This window comes from Leptodactylus fuscus, chromosome 2 (genome assembly GCF_031893055.1).
Source record: "Leptodactylus fuscus isolate aLepFus1 chromosome 2, aLepFus1.hap2, whole genome shotgun sequence".
NCBI classification, from domain to species: Eukaryota; Metazoa; Chordata; class Amphibia; order Anura; family Leptodactylidae; genus Leptodactylus; species Leptodactylus fuscus.
The window spans coordinates 148,108,448-148,125,450 of record NC_134266.1 but is presented as its reverse complement, the minus strand read 5'-3'; the positions used below and the strand labels follow the sequence as shown (position 1 = coordinate 148,125,450).

At 42.4% G+C, this 17,003-nt stretch overlaps 1 pseudogene; it reads left to right on the top strand.

Moving 5' to 3' along the window:
- The first annotated feature begins 733 nt into the window (after window positions 1–733).
- The window catches only part of LOC142195269 (multidrug and toxin extrusion protein 2-like), a 40,201-nt pseudogene continuing 23,931 nt past the window's right edge, over window positions 734–17,003 (top strand).

Genomic DNA, 17,003 nt, shown 5'->3' with positions numbered 1-17,003 from the left:
TAATATTAACCTAAGATGCCTAAATAATACTTATAAATACTTTAAATAGGACCTTTCACATGCACATGTGTTGTAATACAGCGCTAGAAAGCCGACAATGCGCTGTCTGTCAGGAACACCCTTCCTCACTGCAGCGTCTATTGCGCTGTACTGTGAGAGGGGGCGTTGCTTACCGCCCAGCGATGACACTGAGCGGTGAGGAACGCCCCCCTATAGTACTAGTCTATGGGTGAGAACTATCAGGAGGGGAGGGCACGTTCCTCACCACTCTCACAGTACAGCGCTATAGACGTTACTGTGAGGAGGAGCATTCCTGACTTACTGTCAGAAACACCCTTCTGACAGTGAAGAGTTACAGTACCGGTACCAATAGCTCTTCACTGGGGGCACAGAATGGGAAAGCCGATAGTGCACTGAATTCAGCGCACTGTAGGATTTCTAGCGGTATATAAAACCGCATGTGCCCCAGGAGGTGGAAGGTCCTCTTTAAACAGTAAAAGATTCATATTTAATCTTATGATATGTTAGCTTTAGTGTCTTGTGCCTAGTGCTCAGGTTTGAGTAAGGTTTCCTCCCACTGTAGTGTACACAGTATATATCATACTATACTGGGATCTCCACCTCTTTACAGCTGAAGAGTTGTTCTGTGAGATTTCATTGATTCCTTGTTCACTTCCTCTTCACTAAACTTCACAGCATAGTGGCAATACCAGTCTCACGACCCTTAGTATGTTCAACCAACAATGATGTCGGGCCAGAAGGATGAACCCCGTGAGACCTCGCCGCTCTCAGGCAATCCAAAGGGATTTAGGAAACTAGTACGTTGTTTGGTAATTGATGGATTCTGTGATGAAGCAAAGAAGCTGCTTGCCTTGGCCATACCTGTGGTAAGAGATGATTTTATTGACTATGCCGCTTTAGGAATGTGCTTGCACATTTTTGACAAGACATAAACTTGTAGATTGTATGTAATAGATATAAATGTACAGTATGTAAATGATTATTTCCATTGAATATATTTTGGTGACAAATCAGTAATGATTGTGTTAAAGCTTTCCCCAGGACTGTTGTCATACCATTATGTCATATACATTGGGACTACTCAAAGCCTGTCTATAAAAAGCTGGTAGAATAACCTCCACATTGCTGTGTTTCTTCTCATTACAGTAGGGGCCCCTTCACACGGAGGATACTCTGGCTGATTCGGAACATGTAAACGTTCCGAATCAGCAGCGTTTAAAGCAGGTCCCATTGCTTTCTATGGGAGCCGGCATACGCGCGCTCCCCATAGAAATGAATGGGAAAAAGCAGCCCATTCATTTCTATGGGGAGCGCACGTATGCGTATGGGACCTGCTTTAAACACTGCTGATTCGGAATGTTTACATGTTCTGAATCAGCCAGAGTATCCTCCGTGTGAAGGGGCCCTAACATGTATTGAAGGCTACAACTAGTGAACGCAGCCAAAATTCACTAGAATTCTTTTACAGCTTCCCAATACATCTTACAGAATATTAAATTGTACCATTATGAAGTACAATTGTTCCGCGCACACATTCAGAGCCCTCATATGGCTCTGTGAATGGAAAAATAAAAAAGTTATGGGAGTCAAAAACAAAAATCGAAAAAAGTCAGAAGCATCGATACATTTGCAGACCACATGACATAAGTATGTACATTATTAACAATTAACATAAGACCAAATACCCTCTTACCCCCCGAACACGGTTTGCCATATGTTCACCATCTTCAAGTGTCTAGAATCAATGGCAACTGGGCAATTGTTCATTGCCATGGAAGTGATAAAGTCAGCTGAGCATATCTCTTGGAAATGGTAGAGTACTTCCTGTCATCTTGTACATGGTTTCCTATCTGTGGGATGCCATCCCTGCTCTTTCTTAGAAGTCCAGTAAAGTGGTCCTGGAATCACTAGTTCAATGATTCAAAATCTTTCCTGTATCACTGTTGCAATGTCCTGGGGTTAGCATGGTGGAAAATTGCGTAGTAAATGCACGACAGACATGTTGGAAGAGCTGACATGTCCTCTTCAAAAATTATACCTCACCTCTGTTACTGTCATAAAATATTGATCTGAAGACATTTCATGCAACATATTAATACATGTTTTGGTTTTTGTTTTTAGTTCTTATCTCAGCTGACAGTGTTTCTCATGTTTTTTGTGAGCTCCATATTCTGTGGGCACTTAGGCAAAATTGAGTTGGACTCGGTATCACTCGCTGTGACTGTAAGTAGCTTTAGTACTTTCAAAGTAGATCCCATATTCAAACAAGTTTATATAAATTTATATACATTTAAAGGTGGTTTCAATGGATGTTGGTGTCTTCTGAGACAGGGTATCGTGGAAGATTAAGGTATCACACTGCAGAAAGTCAAGTTAAACAGTACTACTGTACATCTATAAGTACACCAATAACTTTAAGAACCAGCGCTGGGGGATCCAGGGCCCTGATATCATAATCTTATGTTGGGCAATGTACTATCTTGTGCTGTCTATAATGTTATGGCAGCTTTATCTGCAACTCCTGTAGTTTTCCTACTGAGACATGTGGGATGTCAAAAATAGATCATACTATTATTAAAAAGAAAACTTATAAGACTTGTAAATTATATGAAAATAGTAGGTATAAAGATGCTACAGATAAGACAAACTAATAAAATAAGTGAATATACTTTCGTATTAATAAATACATTTATTTTAATTAGCAGAAATCTAAGTTTTTTTTCTGATATTTCATTTTTTCAGCAACTCATGTAAAAATCCTAGTGAGCCAAGCAAGGGAATGACTCTGTTCACACTCGTATCTTTTTTTTTTCTCCCAGGTTAACGGTCTGTTTTATTTTGTTTTTTTTCTTTACAGGTTATAACTGTAACAGGAATATCAGTGAGTTTTGGTATGACCTCAGCATGTGATACACTCATGTCTCAGGTATGAAAGATAGGTGACGACTTACTAAAACATTCAAAATATTCACTGTAAGGCAAGGTTCATATCTGTGTTGGACTCTCAGCAGGAGACTCCACCGCAGATTCTGCTTAAAATCGGCAGGACTTTTCTCTCCACCAGTTTCAGTATAAAACCAACGGAAACTGGGCAGATCCCATTATAGTCTATGGGTAACCCTTTTTAGGCCAGGGCCGCGGGAAGAATTGCGGCGTTTTACAGTAAGTGCAAAGTGGATGGGATTCTAGCAAATCCTTTGCCTACTTTGCGGTAAAAACTGTGGTGCGGTCACGCCACGATTTCCAAAAGCGGTTTTGGAAATCGCAGCATGTCTATTATAGCTACAGAAACGCTGGAGATTTCCCCATAGATATAATTACAACAGAAAGTCCGTGGAGGAAAACCCAAGCTTTCTTTTTAAAGCGCTGTGGGAATAACTTTATTGCTGCTGGACGTCCCATGGGGCCTTAGGCTTAAGCAGACAGGCTCTCTATCTTTCAGGTACCCATGTAGACCCAAATGAAGGACAGCCGAACGCTAGGGTGAACCCACAGTAAATAAGTAAAAGTATCATATTCAATATACTGTAGCTCCTTTTTTCACCAAAATGTGCAGTCAAAGGGACATGCAGCATCAGAGAGGTATTTACTATAAATATATGCATGCAAATTAAAAAATCCAATATTATATGAGTATTAAGTTGTTTCATTGCAAGACAAAACAGAGGGTATCAGGGTCCGAGAACAAACTGTATACACTGAAGACCCCTACTCAAAGACTACTGAATGTATAAAATATAACCTTTATTAGAATAATTAACTAAAATGTCAGTCATCTACCCCTCTAAAAACAATAGCGATCATCCCTATCAATCTACCGTATGAGTAGAGGATGTCGAAATAAGTTTGCTGTGAACAATATAGGGATGGCCAGGTACTAGATCAAAATGTAATTATTCATCTAAAGCACCCTCCTCATCACTATAGTTATATCTATCATGGGCAAACAAGGATTTGGGTGAGGTCCTGAATCATGGTATACCACTGACCAACTGATTGGGAGCCAGCATCTCTCCAAAGTGCCAGTATGAGGATACATTTTGCATTGATCGGATATGAAATTACAGACATTTTGTATGTTGAAGGGGAATATCAAACAAGGAATAAAAACAAATCAGGGATGAAAGGCGTGAGAATTCAGTGCTAGCCATACTGTCTTTAACCCAAAGTTTAATATGCAGCTGTAATACAAAAATGTTCCTTTATTTTACCAGACATATGGGAGTAAAAACCTGAAACGTGTGGGAACAATATTGCAGAGAGGGATTCTTATCGTATTGCTCTGTTGTTTCCTTTGTTGGGCAATTTTCATTAACACGGAACAGATATTACTACTCTGCAAACAGCATAAAGATGTGGCCAGGTAAATAAAACAATCCAATAATATATCATGCCTAAAGTGTATCTAATTTATTTAATACATTTTTAACAAGGATACATTTTATTGTTTTTTCATTTTTGACCCAACCTGATGATCCAATTTTAACACAGATGTCAATCCTTTTTACATCAAACACCGAATCCCATGCCCACTTTGCAGTATAATACGCAGTGTGGACACAGGGTTGTGAAGGATCTCGCCTCGCCAAAGCCACTTTGACCCAGCCTCTAGCCTACCTGACCCACCTTCTTACCTTTACCATCCGCTCTCACCCTGAGAGAGGGACCGGGTCTTATAGGATAATATGAGATGAGCTTTCTAACGTTTTATATTTATTAACCCAAGAGGGTCGATACTAGACAACCAACATACATAGAGATATATGCTAGCGGATACAAGCTTATATGGTTACAGAAAGGTATGTTACAGTGCAGTAAGATAAAAAGAATAAAAGATTAGAAACAGAATTATAATACCCAGTTGGGTCTCCGGAGTTCACCTCATGAAATCCAGGGCACAGTCCTTTAGAGTCCATAAGTAGTTAGAGTCCATAAGTAATCCTTAGGTGGTAAGGGTTTGACTACCCATTAGCAGAATAGTCCAGGGTGCATGGTATCTCCATAGGCCATAGAGACCTTAGTCCAAGGAATTAGCTTCCACAGCATCACAGTACTTCGTGACACATCCCAGCAGTCCAGTAAGAACAACAAGACTTGGGGTCTTGTCATGTGTGACAATATATCTCCACTCAGCCCCCTCCCACGATGAAGTCAGCAAGGTGGGCAGCTCTCCCCCTCACCTTGTACCAGTATGACTATATACGGTCATAACTCTTTAAAAGTCTCCTATGGAGTCAGCTTGTCTGCTAAAAGGTGATCGCAAGGCTCTCAATCTATTGATCCCAGACACCCCCTGCTAAGAATAACGAAGCTAGCACAATCATGACAATGCCGTGCCCAGGTTGAGACAAGGGGATGAGCCAAGCTACCTCCAGGGAGGAATTAGGCTTGGACAATTGGACACTATTTCTGGCATCTTGCTAATCAGGTCGAGTAAATTAACAGGGTAAAAGGGAAATATATCTGAGAAGGCAGTGAAAAAACCCCATAACTCTGGGCCATTCATCACAGGGGTGATTTCCAAAACCGTTGCGTTCGATTATATCTACAGAAACGCCAGTGGTTTCCTATGGATATAATTGAAGCAGAAAGTCCAAAGAGGAAACCGCTACAAACTTTCTGTGCAAAGTGCTCTGGGAAGAACCGCAATGCGTTTCCACTGTGGCTTTTCCCACAGCGCTTCTTTGCTGCACTTCTACGTTGCGGAAACGCAGCATTTTTTGTTGCAGATTTGCTGTATTTCTCCGAGCCAAAGTCAGGACTGGTTTGAAAAGGAATGGAAATATAAAGGAAGTACTTATGCTTTTCCTTTCTGATAAATCCAGTCCTGACTTGGCTCAAAGAAACGCAGCAAAATCTGCAGCAAAAAACGCTGCCATTCTGCAACGTGGGGAAACAATATAATTCACTGATAGTATATGCAAGTAAAGGATTTCATTACAGTCTGCAAATTTTTTTATTTATATTTGTAAAAATGTTTATATTTTTATTGTCTATAAATTTAAATTTGGTTATGTTCATGGGAAAACCCTTTAAGTTTGAACTCCAGAGAAGGCCATGCATTGACTTGTGGGGGCTAGCCTCAATGGCACTGTTGAGAGTGCGGATGTTTTCAGTGTAAAATGCGGAGGTGGAGCAGTCCAGGTCTGGGAACTGACTATGTTGGTTTAGAAAAGCTAAAGGTCATTGAATTTGCATGCTTAATGCTGTCTAGGAAATTGTGCATACTGGAAGAAGACACTACTTCCAATATAAGTGTGTCATGTATATGCCTATCTAGGTTATATGAAGACTGGAAAGACCTAATAATAACTGACATAAATAAAAGAGAAATATATACCTGCCAAAAAAAAACCTAATGTAGCTTAAGACTACATATACCGAAATTAAGAACAGATACATATGCCACAACCCAAATGGAGGGAACCAGAGGATGGGAGTAGTAGTGTAGTCGGGTAGTGATCTCACAGGGTAGACAAGTACCTGAAAAATATATTTGTGTACATTAAATTATTATTGTGCTAATATATAATTTTACAAAAAAACATACTCACCTGTCCTCAGTGCTCTGGTGTCTCAAACCATGGTCTGGTCTCGCTGCTCTTCTGTCTTGTTTTGGCGAAAGTCTTTGCTGCATTGTGACTTCCCATCACCCTTTTCTCAGGCCTATGATTGTCCTCAGTGGTTATGTGTGGCAGGGATATCTGCCGAAACAAGACAGTTTATTCTGCCACTGAACAAGACTATTTTAATGAAGTTAAAACAGTTTTCTTTTTTTTTTAGGTTAACCCAAAAATACATAATGATATTTTTTCCTGCACTTCCAGTAAGTAAATAGAATTTCTTGCTATCCAATTTTTTTAAATTGTTTGATGGTACAGAAGTTAATATAGAATTTATCAGCTTTTCTCTAACTATACTCTTACTAGCAACATTTCTCTTTAAAAAGTTAAATAAGCAAATGCCTAAATTCCATTTACAATACTAATTTATATACATTAAAGGGATTCTATCATTAAAATGCTATTTTTTGTCCCTAACACGTAGGAATAGCCTTAAGAAAGGCTATTCTTCTCCTACCTTTAGATGTCTTCTCCGTTCCGCCGTTCGGTAGAAATCCCAGTTTTCTTCTGTATGCAAATGAGTTCTCTCGCAGCACTGGGGGCAGTCCCCAGTCCTCAAACAGCACTGGCGGTGTCCCCAATGCCGCGAGAGAACTCTCCAGAGCCCTCTATCGTCTTCCGACGCTGGCTTCAAACTTCTAGGCATGCGCAGTATGAACTAGTGTAAGTGGCCATTTTCTTGTGGCTGCTTACAAAGTAAGCTGGGGTAAGCAGCCACAACAATATGGCCGGGGGGGCAACACGGTGGCTCAGTGGTTAGCACTGCATGCCTAGAAGTTTGAAGCCAGCGCCGAAAGAAGATGCAAGGAAAGGCTGTTCCAGGCGAAGATAGAGGCGGCGCTGGAGCGCTGAGGACCGCCCTCAGTGCTGCGAGAAAACTCATTTGCATACAGAAGAAAACTGGGATTTCTACCGAACAGCGGCACGGAGAAGATATCTAAAGGTAGGAGAAGAATATCCTTTCTTAAGGCTATTCCTACGTGTTAGGGACAAAAAATAGCATTTTAATGATAGAATCCCTTTAACTTCATTCATAGGACAAATATTGCTGTCATGGCTGATCGCATATAACTGTTGTATTTTCCTTTTTCATCTTCTCTTCTTTTACAGGCAGTTTTTCTTCTGCAACTACAAGCAAAATATTTACAGAATCAGGTAAAAAGATTACTAGAGTGTTTAATCTTTTAGTGACTGGCTTGCTTTGGACCTTTAAAGGGGTTGTCTAGGTATTGGACAACTCACAGAGGCGGGTAAGGTAAAACATAAAAAAAAAGTCATACTCACCTGTTCCTGGTGCTCTAGTGTCCACCACCTCTGTCTGTTTGGGTGTGCGCTATGTCTTGCCTGGTGTAAGTCCTGCACCACATGTGACCACTTAGGCTTATCTGTGGCATCAGTGGTGGCTAGAAAGGACCCAATAATGTCAATTACAGACATCACTGGGTTCTTTCCTGTGACCGATGATTTGCCATGGCAGGCCAAGTTGGTAACAGGAGCAGTAGAGCAGTACAAAATCGGTGTTCAGGGAGTAGAGGTCTAAAGGCAAGCCGGGGTCATAAACAGGAGCAGGCACAGTACAAAATCAGGAGGCAAAGGCAGGGTCAGAGATCAAGTCAAGGGGTCAGAGCACAGGCAATCAGAACCAAAGAAACGCTTACTATCAGAAACACAGGAGGAAAGACTGAATAGCAGGTGGCGGTACAGAGCCAGAACGATCCTTAAATAGGCTCCGGCCCACCATTAGGCGGAAAACAGGAAATCCCCCATCTGGCTCAGGAGGAAACCGGCAACCCTGGCACAATGCTGCGGAGGTTCCAGCCTGCCTCCAGAGACCCGGAAGCGGGGGAATCAAGAGTGCAGGAAGGAGGGGGCTGGCAGCCTCTGCACAGCGTTGCAGAGGCTCTGGGCCTACTCCTAACAGTACATCTAGCATACATATCCCTCTACAGGGGCAGATCCAGGGCCGGGCGAGCCGGGCAACCGCCAGGGGCCCCGCGCTTAGCGGGGCCCCGCTGCGCAGCCCGGACCTAACAAAATGGTCCCGGTCGACATGTCCCGATTTCAACTCATCGGCGTCCGTAGGAATACATAGCTGAATACATAGGCGTTTAAAGCAGGAGCTGTTAGCTCCTGCTTTAACGCTGAGCTCCGGCATTTTTAGCCGCAATGTGGTGACATCACATCGCGCCTACAATATGTGTATGAGGGAGAGAGCTGCGGGGGAAGGTGAGTGTGTGTGTGTGTGTTTGTGTGTGTCTGTGTGTGTGTGTGTGTGAGAACAGCATGACACTGGGGCAGATGGAGGGGGGGAGAACGGCATGACACTGGGGCAGATAGAGGGGGGAGAACGGCATGACACTGGAGCAGATGGAGGGGGGGAGAACAACATGATACTGGGGCAGATGAAGGGGGGAGAACAGCATGACACTGGGGCAGATGGAGGGGGGAGAACGGCATGACACTGGGGCAGATGGAGGGGGGGAGAACAGCATGATACTGGGGCAGATGAAGGGGGGGAGAACGGTATGACACTGGGGCAAATGAAGGGGGGGAAGAACAGCATGACACTGGGACAAATAAAGGGGGAGAGAACAGCATGACACTGGGGCAGATGAAGGGCGGAGAATGGCATGACACTGGGGCAGATGAAGGGGGGAGAACGGCATGACACTGGGGCAGATGGAGGGGGGAGAACAGCATGACACTGGGGCAGATGAAGGAGGGGAGAACGGCATGACACTGGGGCAGATGAAGGGGGAGAGAACAGCATGACACTGGGGCAAATGAAGGGGGGGAGAACGGCATGACACTGAGGCAGATGAAGGGGGGAGAATGGCATGACACTGGGGCAGATGGAGGGGAGAGAACAGCATGACACTGGGGCAGATGAAGGGGGAGAGAATGTCATGACACTGGGGCAAATGAAGGGGGGGAGAACAGCATGACACTGAAGCAGATGAAGGGGGGGAGAATGGCATGACATTGGGGCAGATGAAGGGGGGGAGAACGGCATGACACTGGGGCAGATGAAGGGGGGAGAACGGCATGACACTGGGGCAGATGAAGGGCGGAGAACGGCATGACACTGGGGCAGAGACGGGGGGGACATGAAACTGTGGGCAGAAAAAGGGGGAGAATGGCATGAAACTGGGGACAGAGATAGAGGGGGGGACATGAAACTAGGGGTAGATGAAGACGCGCGCCGCACGTTTTATTCCCTCTTTCTAGTCTTCAACAGTTGGGAAGTACAGGTTAGAAGTGCGAGACCCCCCAGTAAGTAGGGCCCCGCCAAAGTCAATTGCCCAGGGCCCCGCAAACCCTGGATCCGCCACTGTCCCTCTATCTACACTGCTTGGCAGAGTGTGCACATTACTTGTCATAAATGAGGAGCACCCTTTGGCAGTGATGGGTTTATGAAGACTTGTGTTGAAAAAGAAGCGAGGTGCTCGCGATTCGGCCTGAAGACACACATTTATTGGGCCTAATCCGGAGCGGAATGCGCGGCTGGATGCCGATGCAGTACACCGGCTTTCAATCCGCCTCAGGTTCTGATCCAAAAAACCCTGTGTGAACTTACCCTAACTCCTCACAGCCAACAGCACTCATGCAGCCCCAAACCATGACACTCCCACCGCCATGCTTGACTGTAGGCAAGACACACTTGTCTTTGTGCTCCTTACCTGGTAGCTAACCATACAAAATTGACACCATCTGAACCAAATAAGTTTATCTTGATCTCATCCATGCCCTTAATCTGTTTGTCTTTAGCAAACTGTTTGCAGTATTTCTTGTGCATCATCTTTAAAAGAGGCTTGCTTCTGGCTGACCAATTTGATGCAGTATGCGGCATGTGGTGTGAACACTGGCAGGCTGACCCCTACCCCTTTAACCTCTGCAGCAGTGTTGGCAACACTCATACATATATTTTGCAAAGACAAATCCCTGGATATGATTCTGAGCATGGACACTCAACTTCTTTGGTCAACCATGGTTTGGCCTGTTCAGAGTGAAACCTGTCTTATTACTGATGAAGGTCTTGTCAACCATGCTGTAGCTCAGTTTCAGGGAGTTGGCAATCTTCTTATAGCCTAGGCCATCTTTATGTAGAACAGCAATTGTTTTTTTTTCAGATCCTCAGAGAGTTCTTTGCAATGAGACATGTGACAGCAAGAACATAACATTTAAGACATTTGCTCCTCATTTACACCTGAGACTAATACTAATGCAGTCAGTCACATGACAAAGGGGAGGGAGAATAGGTAATTGGGCACAAATGTCCATTGTCACTTAGTGTGTACTCACTTTGTTGCCAGGGATTTAAACTTAAATGGCTGTGTGTTGAGTGATTTTGATGGCACACTAAATTCCTAAATTTACACTGTTATACAAGCTGTACACTGACTACCGTATTTTTCGGACTATAAGACGCACTTTTTTTCCCCCAAATTTGGGGGGAAAAGAAGGGTGCGTCTTATAGACCGAATGTGGCGCCTGGCATCCGCTGTACTAGAGAGACGGATGCCGGCAAGGGATAGATGCAGGTGCCGGGGCCTGAGACATCGCTGCGCTCCTCTGCCCTGCATGAAGCCAGCAGTGGCAGGGGCGATGCTATTCCGCTCCTTCGTCCCCCCGCCGCTGGCTTCATGCAGGGCAGAGGAGCGTAGCGATGTCTCAGGCCCCGGCACCTGTGATGACGTCTATCCCTCGCCGGCATGTAGTCGGGTCTGTAGTCTGGATTGGCGGCGCCTTCTCCCCCGGGGCCGGTCCCCACCGGCCCCATACCCCCCACCGGCCCCATACCTGTGAAGTTGCAGGCCGGCTGCTGCGCGGCGATATTGCAGGAGCCGACCTGTTCGGGTGAGAGCCGGGAGCCTAATGAGGCTCCCGGGCCTGTCACTGCTATATTAGTATTGCGGCTGGGTCTATGACCAGCCGTAATACTAATAGACCGAATGTCCCACAGACGGCAATACAGTTGTATTGCCGTCTATGGGACTTGCAATCAAGTGACCGCAGGTTCAAGCCCCCGGGGGGGAAGAAAATAGTAAAAAAAAAAAAAAAGCTTTAAAAATATATAATAAAAATATGAAATAAAAGTTCTAAATCATCTCCTTTCCCTAGAATATATATAACAGTAGAAAAAACACTCTATGCGTCCCCGTACAGCTGCAGGGTCACCTGTCAATGTGGCCTTGCAGCTGTTGCAAAACTACAACTCCCATATATTAAATATTTTACAATTTTTTGCTTCAAAATTTTTTCCCCCTATTTTCCTCCTCTAAAACCTAGTTATAAACCTCTTATAGTCCGAAAAATACTTTAGATTGTATCAAAGTGTCATTCCTTTAATGTTGTCCCATGAAAATACATAATGAAATAATTACAAAAACATGAGGGGTGTACTCACTTTTGTGAAATACTATATATACAGTATATATATATATATATATATATATATATATATATATATATATATATATTTGTTTGTTTGTTTGTTTGCATTGGGCAAAGTCTATTTTTCATTATGTACATATATTCTACTTTTCAATTATTAGCAACTAACCCAGATTTTTTTTTTTTAGAATATAATGTGGCCTCAGGTTTTCACTGGTATATTAGTAAATATTATTAATGCAGTGGCCAATGCCATCTTAATGTATGGTCTGAAGATGGGAGTTGAGTAAGTTATTATTATTCATACTATAAATATCAATGACAACTTTTTTGAATGACAAATTATGTGCGTATACAACATAAGTATCAGTCCATGGGGCATTCAAGACACTGGGAAAATTCACTATTACACCTACGCCAGAAAATAGCTTACAAGTGCCGCATCTCTGGCAAATAGTCCATATTGGTCAAAGATGTGCCATTTTTGCTTTTTAGAGTAGTCAGAGTAGCATTAGGTTAAAGCTGTGCTGGGGACATTTTGGCCCATCAAATTTATTATAACTTGTGAGTTATAGATGGACTCTATACCAATCTTAATACTGTAAATTCCCAATGTATAACAAGAGCACAATATTCTATTTGATAAAATAATAATGAGCTGAAAAAGAAATACAGCATGATTGTATGGGTGGGGAAAAAAGTTCATCATAGTATGCTAATCTTCAATTTGTTATGTACATGAAGATTAACAAAAAATGCTTTGGAATGTGGTAAAATAGCTTTGAATTTAAGGTCAGTAATGCTATCTGCACAGTTATTTAAATGGGCTCTTTAGGCTTTTCATACACTGTCTACCAATAAGTATTTGGACACCTGTGGTAGAATAGAAAAACACCATTTATTCATATTCAATAGTTGGTAGAACCCAGCAGATGCTTCCTTACGGATGGTACTGATCGACACAATACTCCCAGATGCCTGTTGAAACTCCGGGTGTATTTGAACCATTAGTTGGATGTGGTTCTTCCGAATGTCTCTGGACAGCACCCGTTGGTCTCTATCTCCCAATTTCGGGGGTCTGCCGACTCGGGGCACATTGCGACAATCATTGTTCACCTTCCACTTCGTAATCACATAAGCCACTGTTGATTTTGGGTAATTCAGTTCGCTTGCTATGTCCATTAAGGATTGACCATTTCTGTGGTACCCCACAATTACCCCTCGAAATCAGACAACTCTTCACTTTGTGGCATCTTGCATGCGACTAATGCCAATACATTAATGCCAGTGCTGTTTCCTATTTAGCGGTGGAAGGCGTGATGTACATTATCACAGCAGATACAGTATCTACATTTTTATGGGTGTCCAAATACTCATTGGTAGACAGTGTATTGATGACTTATCATTTAAGCCCCCAGTATCCAATTTGACACATGACACAAACTGATCAGCTCATACAGCAGGTTGCCAGGACCTGAACTATACAGTTGATGGAGCTGAAGCAGACAGCTCCATCCAGCTTCCAAGTTACTACTGCTCAACTCCCAGTTATGCTGTGAATACTGTTAACATGATCAATCTATACTAGATTACAATAACTGCCGTTTATTTAATGGACTGCTTGTTTGTACACTATTACTCATTACAGATATTTCAATTTTGACATAGGTGTTCATTTATTATTAGTTTTTAGAATTATTTATTTATCAAAAATGAAGTCAAATGAAAAAATCATGTGTGAAAAACTAAGTACACTCCATGAATCGAACCACCTTTCTTTATGACTTTTTCAGTCTGTTATTGATTTGGGGAAATTTTGGCCAAATCTTCATTACAATTTTGCTTTAGATTATTGAGGTTTGTGGACATTTGTTTAAGCACAGCCCTCTTAAAGGGAGTCTACCATCTCTGCCAAACATATTCAACTGACCGTACCATGTTATGCAGCACATTACAGTGATGAATAGCATACTTTTGTTATGTATGTCATTTCTTGAGATTTGGAGAAAAACTTTGACGTATTATGCAAATGAAGCAGTTGGTGCCCTAAGGGAGGTCTTCAGCTCCCTAGACCACTGCTCTTGCCTCTCAGACCCTAATAATTTTTTCCTGCACCACCCTGTGAAATGAGAGTTGAACCTCCCACTGCGATCACATCCGCCATCCTGCTTAAGCAGAATAGTGCTCTTAGGACTGAAGGCCCACCTTCAGTAAACCACCTGCCTCACTTGCATAAGACTGCAAAGTATTCTTCAAATCTGCATAAGTAGCATACAAATCTTATCACTGTAATATTCTCAGTAACATGGTCGTAGCTGAATATGCATAGGGGAGATGGTAGACTCCCTTTACGATTCTGCCATTTCAAGCATTTGAGTTGATATTGGGACTTTAAGTGTGACATTGCATTGCCTTGATTCTTTTCTTTTTGAGTCATTCTGTTGTAAATTTGCTAATGTGCTTGTGATCATTGTTACATAATCTGGTTGTGGCCAAGCTTTAGCTGTTGGATAGATAACCTCACATTTGACTCAAATACTTTGTTTATACAGGGGCGCTCATGGTTGAAACAATGACCGCAAGCTGCCCAGGTCCTGTGGCTGCAAAACAAGCACAAATCATTACTTCGTTACCACAGTGCTTGACAGTTGGTATGAGGTATTTGTACTCATATTCTGGGTTTGTTTTTTGCCAAATGTGGCATTGTGCATTATGGCCATACAGTACATCTCCACTTTAGTCTAATCTGTCCAAAGAACATTGTTGTAGATATCTTGTGGTTTGTACAGATGCAACTTAAACTATGCTGTTAGGTTATTTTAGAAGGAAGAGTCTTTCTCCTGGGAAGCCATTCATACAAGCCATATGTGTTCAATCTTTTTCTAATTGTACTTGAACATTTAACCTGCTAGCTCAGGCTTGTAGTGTCTTAGATGTAGCTCTTGTGTTTTCTTGACTCTTCAGACCCCAGAGTATAACAAGTGGGAGTCTGAGGAGAGATGATCAAACATAAAAATACATGTTACTCATCTTTCCTGCGCTCCTGAGCGACCCCATCTTCTCTTTGACTTTTCTGCCTGACATCAGATACCGCTGATATGGCTTCAGGGGTACATCAGTGTCATGATGCTGATGACATCAACGTGACCCCTGAGAGGTGAATAAGCTGTTGCTGTTGTTAGGCAGAAGCACCAAAGAGAACAGTGAGTCGCACAAGAGATGTTAGATCATCTCTCCTGAGCCCCCTGCTTATTATACTCCGGAATCTGAAGAGACTTCACAGTATAATAGCTAGTGAGTGGCAAACCCCAACATTTTTCGGCTTGGCTGAACCCCAAAATTTTTGGAAAATTCTTTATACTATGTTGTGTGGAGCGGCCACTATAGGACATTATAACAATTGGAGGGACCACTATGGGACATTATACTTTATGAAGGGGCCCCTATGGATTGTTATATTTTGTGGAGGGTCCTCTATGAGACATTATTCTGTACAGTGGTGTGTTTTGCACAGAAAATGCAGACAGTTTTCTAAAATTAATCTCTTTTTTTTTTGGTACAAAAACCATGTGAATGTAGCTTTACTTTGAAGTGAAAGTACCAGTAGTCTAGAACTGGATGCAGCTTTAGCTATTGCTACATCCAGATACATACAGTAGTGTCACCACCCTAAGGGTGCTACCCCACAGTGCTCCTGGACGCATATATTTACCACTGATTGGGGGCTGTACATTACTTTTATTGCTTCTAATGGGAAAGTACAGGTGTGTTCTGGAAATAGCAATAAACACATTTTTAGCATCTTGTTTTATGGCTGTGGTATGATTTTAGTATAGGGTCGTCTGCCTTACAATTATTGTACAGCACTCCAAGTATCTCATCTTTGATTTGTTTAATTTAAATTGGTTTGCCATATAAAAAAGATTGCCTACCCCTGCATTAAACCATGGAATTCAAAGAGAGTGTACTTTGTTTTTCTCATGACTGTATATATTGGAACATTAACTCAGTAAATAAACAGGTATATTCACAGATTCTCCAAGGTTATTAGTCTCCCAAATTTAATGCAATTCACTGAAGCTCAACAATTGGAAAAATTGATACTTTAAAACTTCACGGCATTAGTGGGGTCATGCTGGCGGTCATGACGATTTTATTTGTGTTTTGCCATCCTAACTAGCAGACTGTTTTTGCTGCAATGAGTTTTTGAAAGCTCCTGATGAATCCATGAATGATGAAATGCGTAGGGATAAAAAAAAATATATGTGTGTAGAAAAGCTATTTAGTTGGCAGTGGATTTTCTGGTTGCGGCTACCATCCATACCATAGGGGTTTTTTGCTTCCTCACTGATCCCTGTTGGCGTGGCATTAGGCCAGTAGCCTCAGGGTAAGAGGGGTTGCATCTCCCAAGTTATATTTAAAACAATATTTGCTGGAGCTACCTGAGAAAGTCCAAAGACATGCATTGATGGAAAGGGAGTTCAGTTAGTATTGTGAAATAGATTGAGGGTGAGCACAGTCTTAATCATCTGACTGCAGATTTATTAATCCTCACATACTGTATGCATGTTGTTTCTTGACATGGCAACATGTTAAGGATGTGCTGCTCCAAGAGGAGTATTAGGGTATGTTCACATTCTTGGCAGCGGATTTTGACCCTAAAACCGCCTTAAAATCCACCTCCAAAAACAGCTCTCATTGACTTCAAAAGGTGCCACTTGCTTTTTTTTTTTTCCGCTAGTATCGGAAAAAAGAAGTGAGATGCTCTATCTTGCTGCAGATTCCGCGGCTGATTCAGCCACAGTGTCCGCGGCTTGAGACACGCTCCTGTTTAGGCCCTAGCCGCACGGAAGTTTGCACGGCTAATATCTGTTTTTTGCTAGTATCTGTTTTCCCAATTGTTGAGCTTCGGTGAATTGCAGTAAATAAACAGGTTGAAACCCGTGTCTATGGTTCCTATATTGA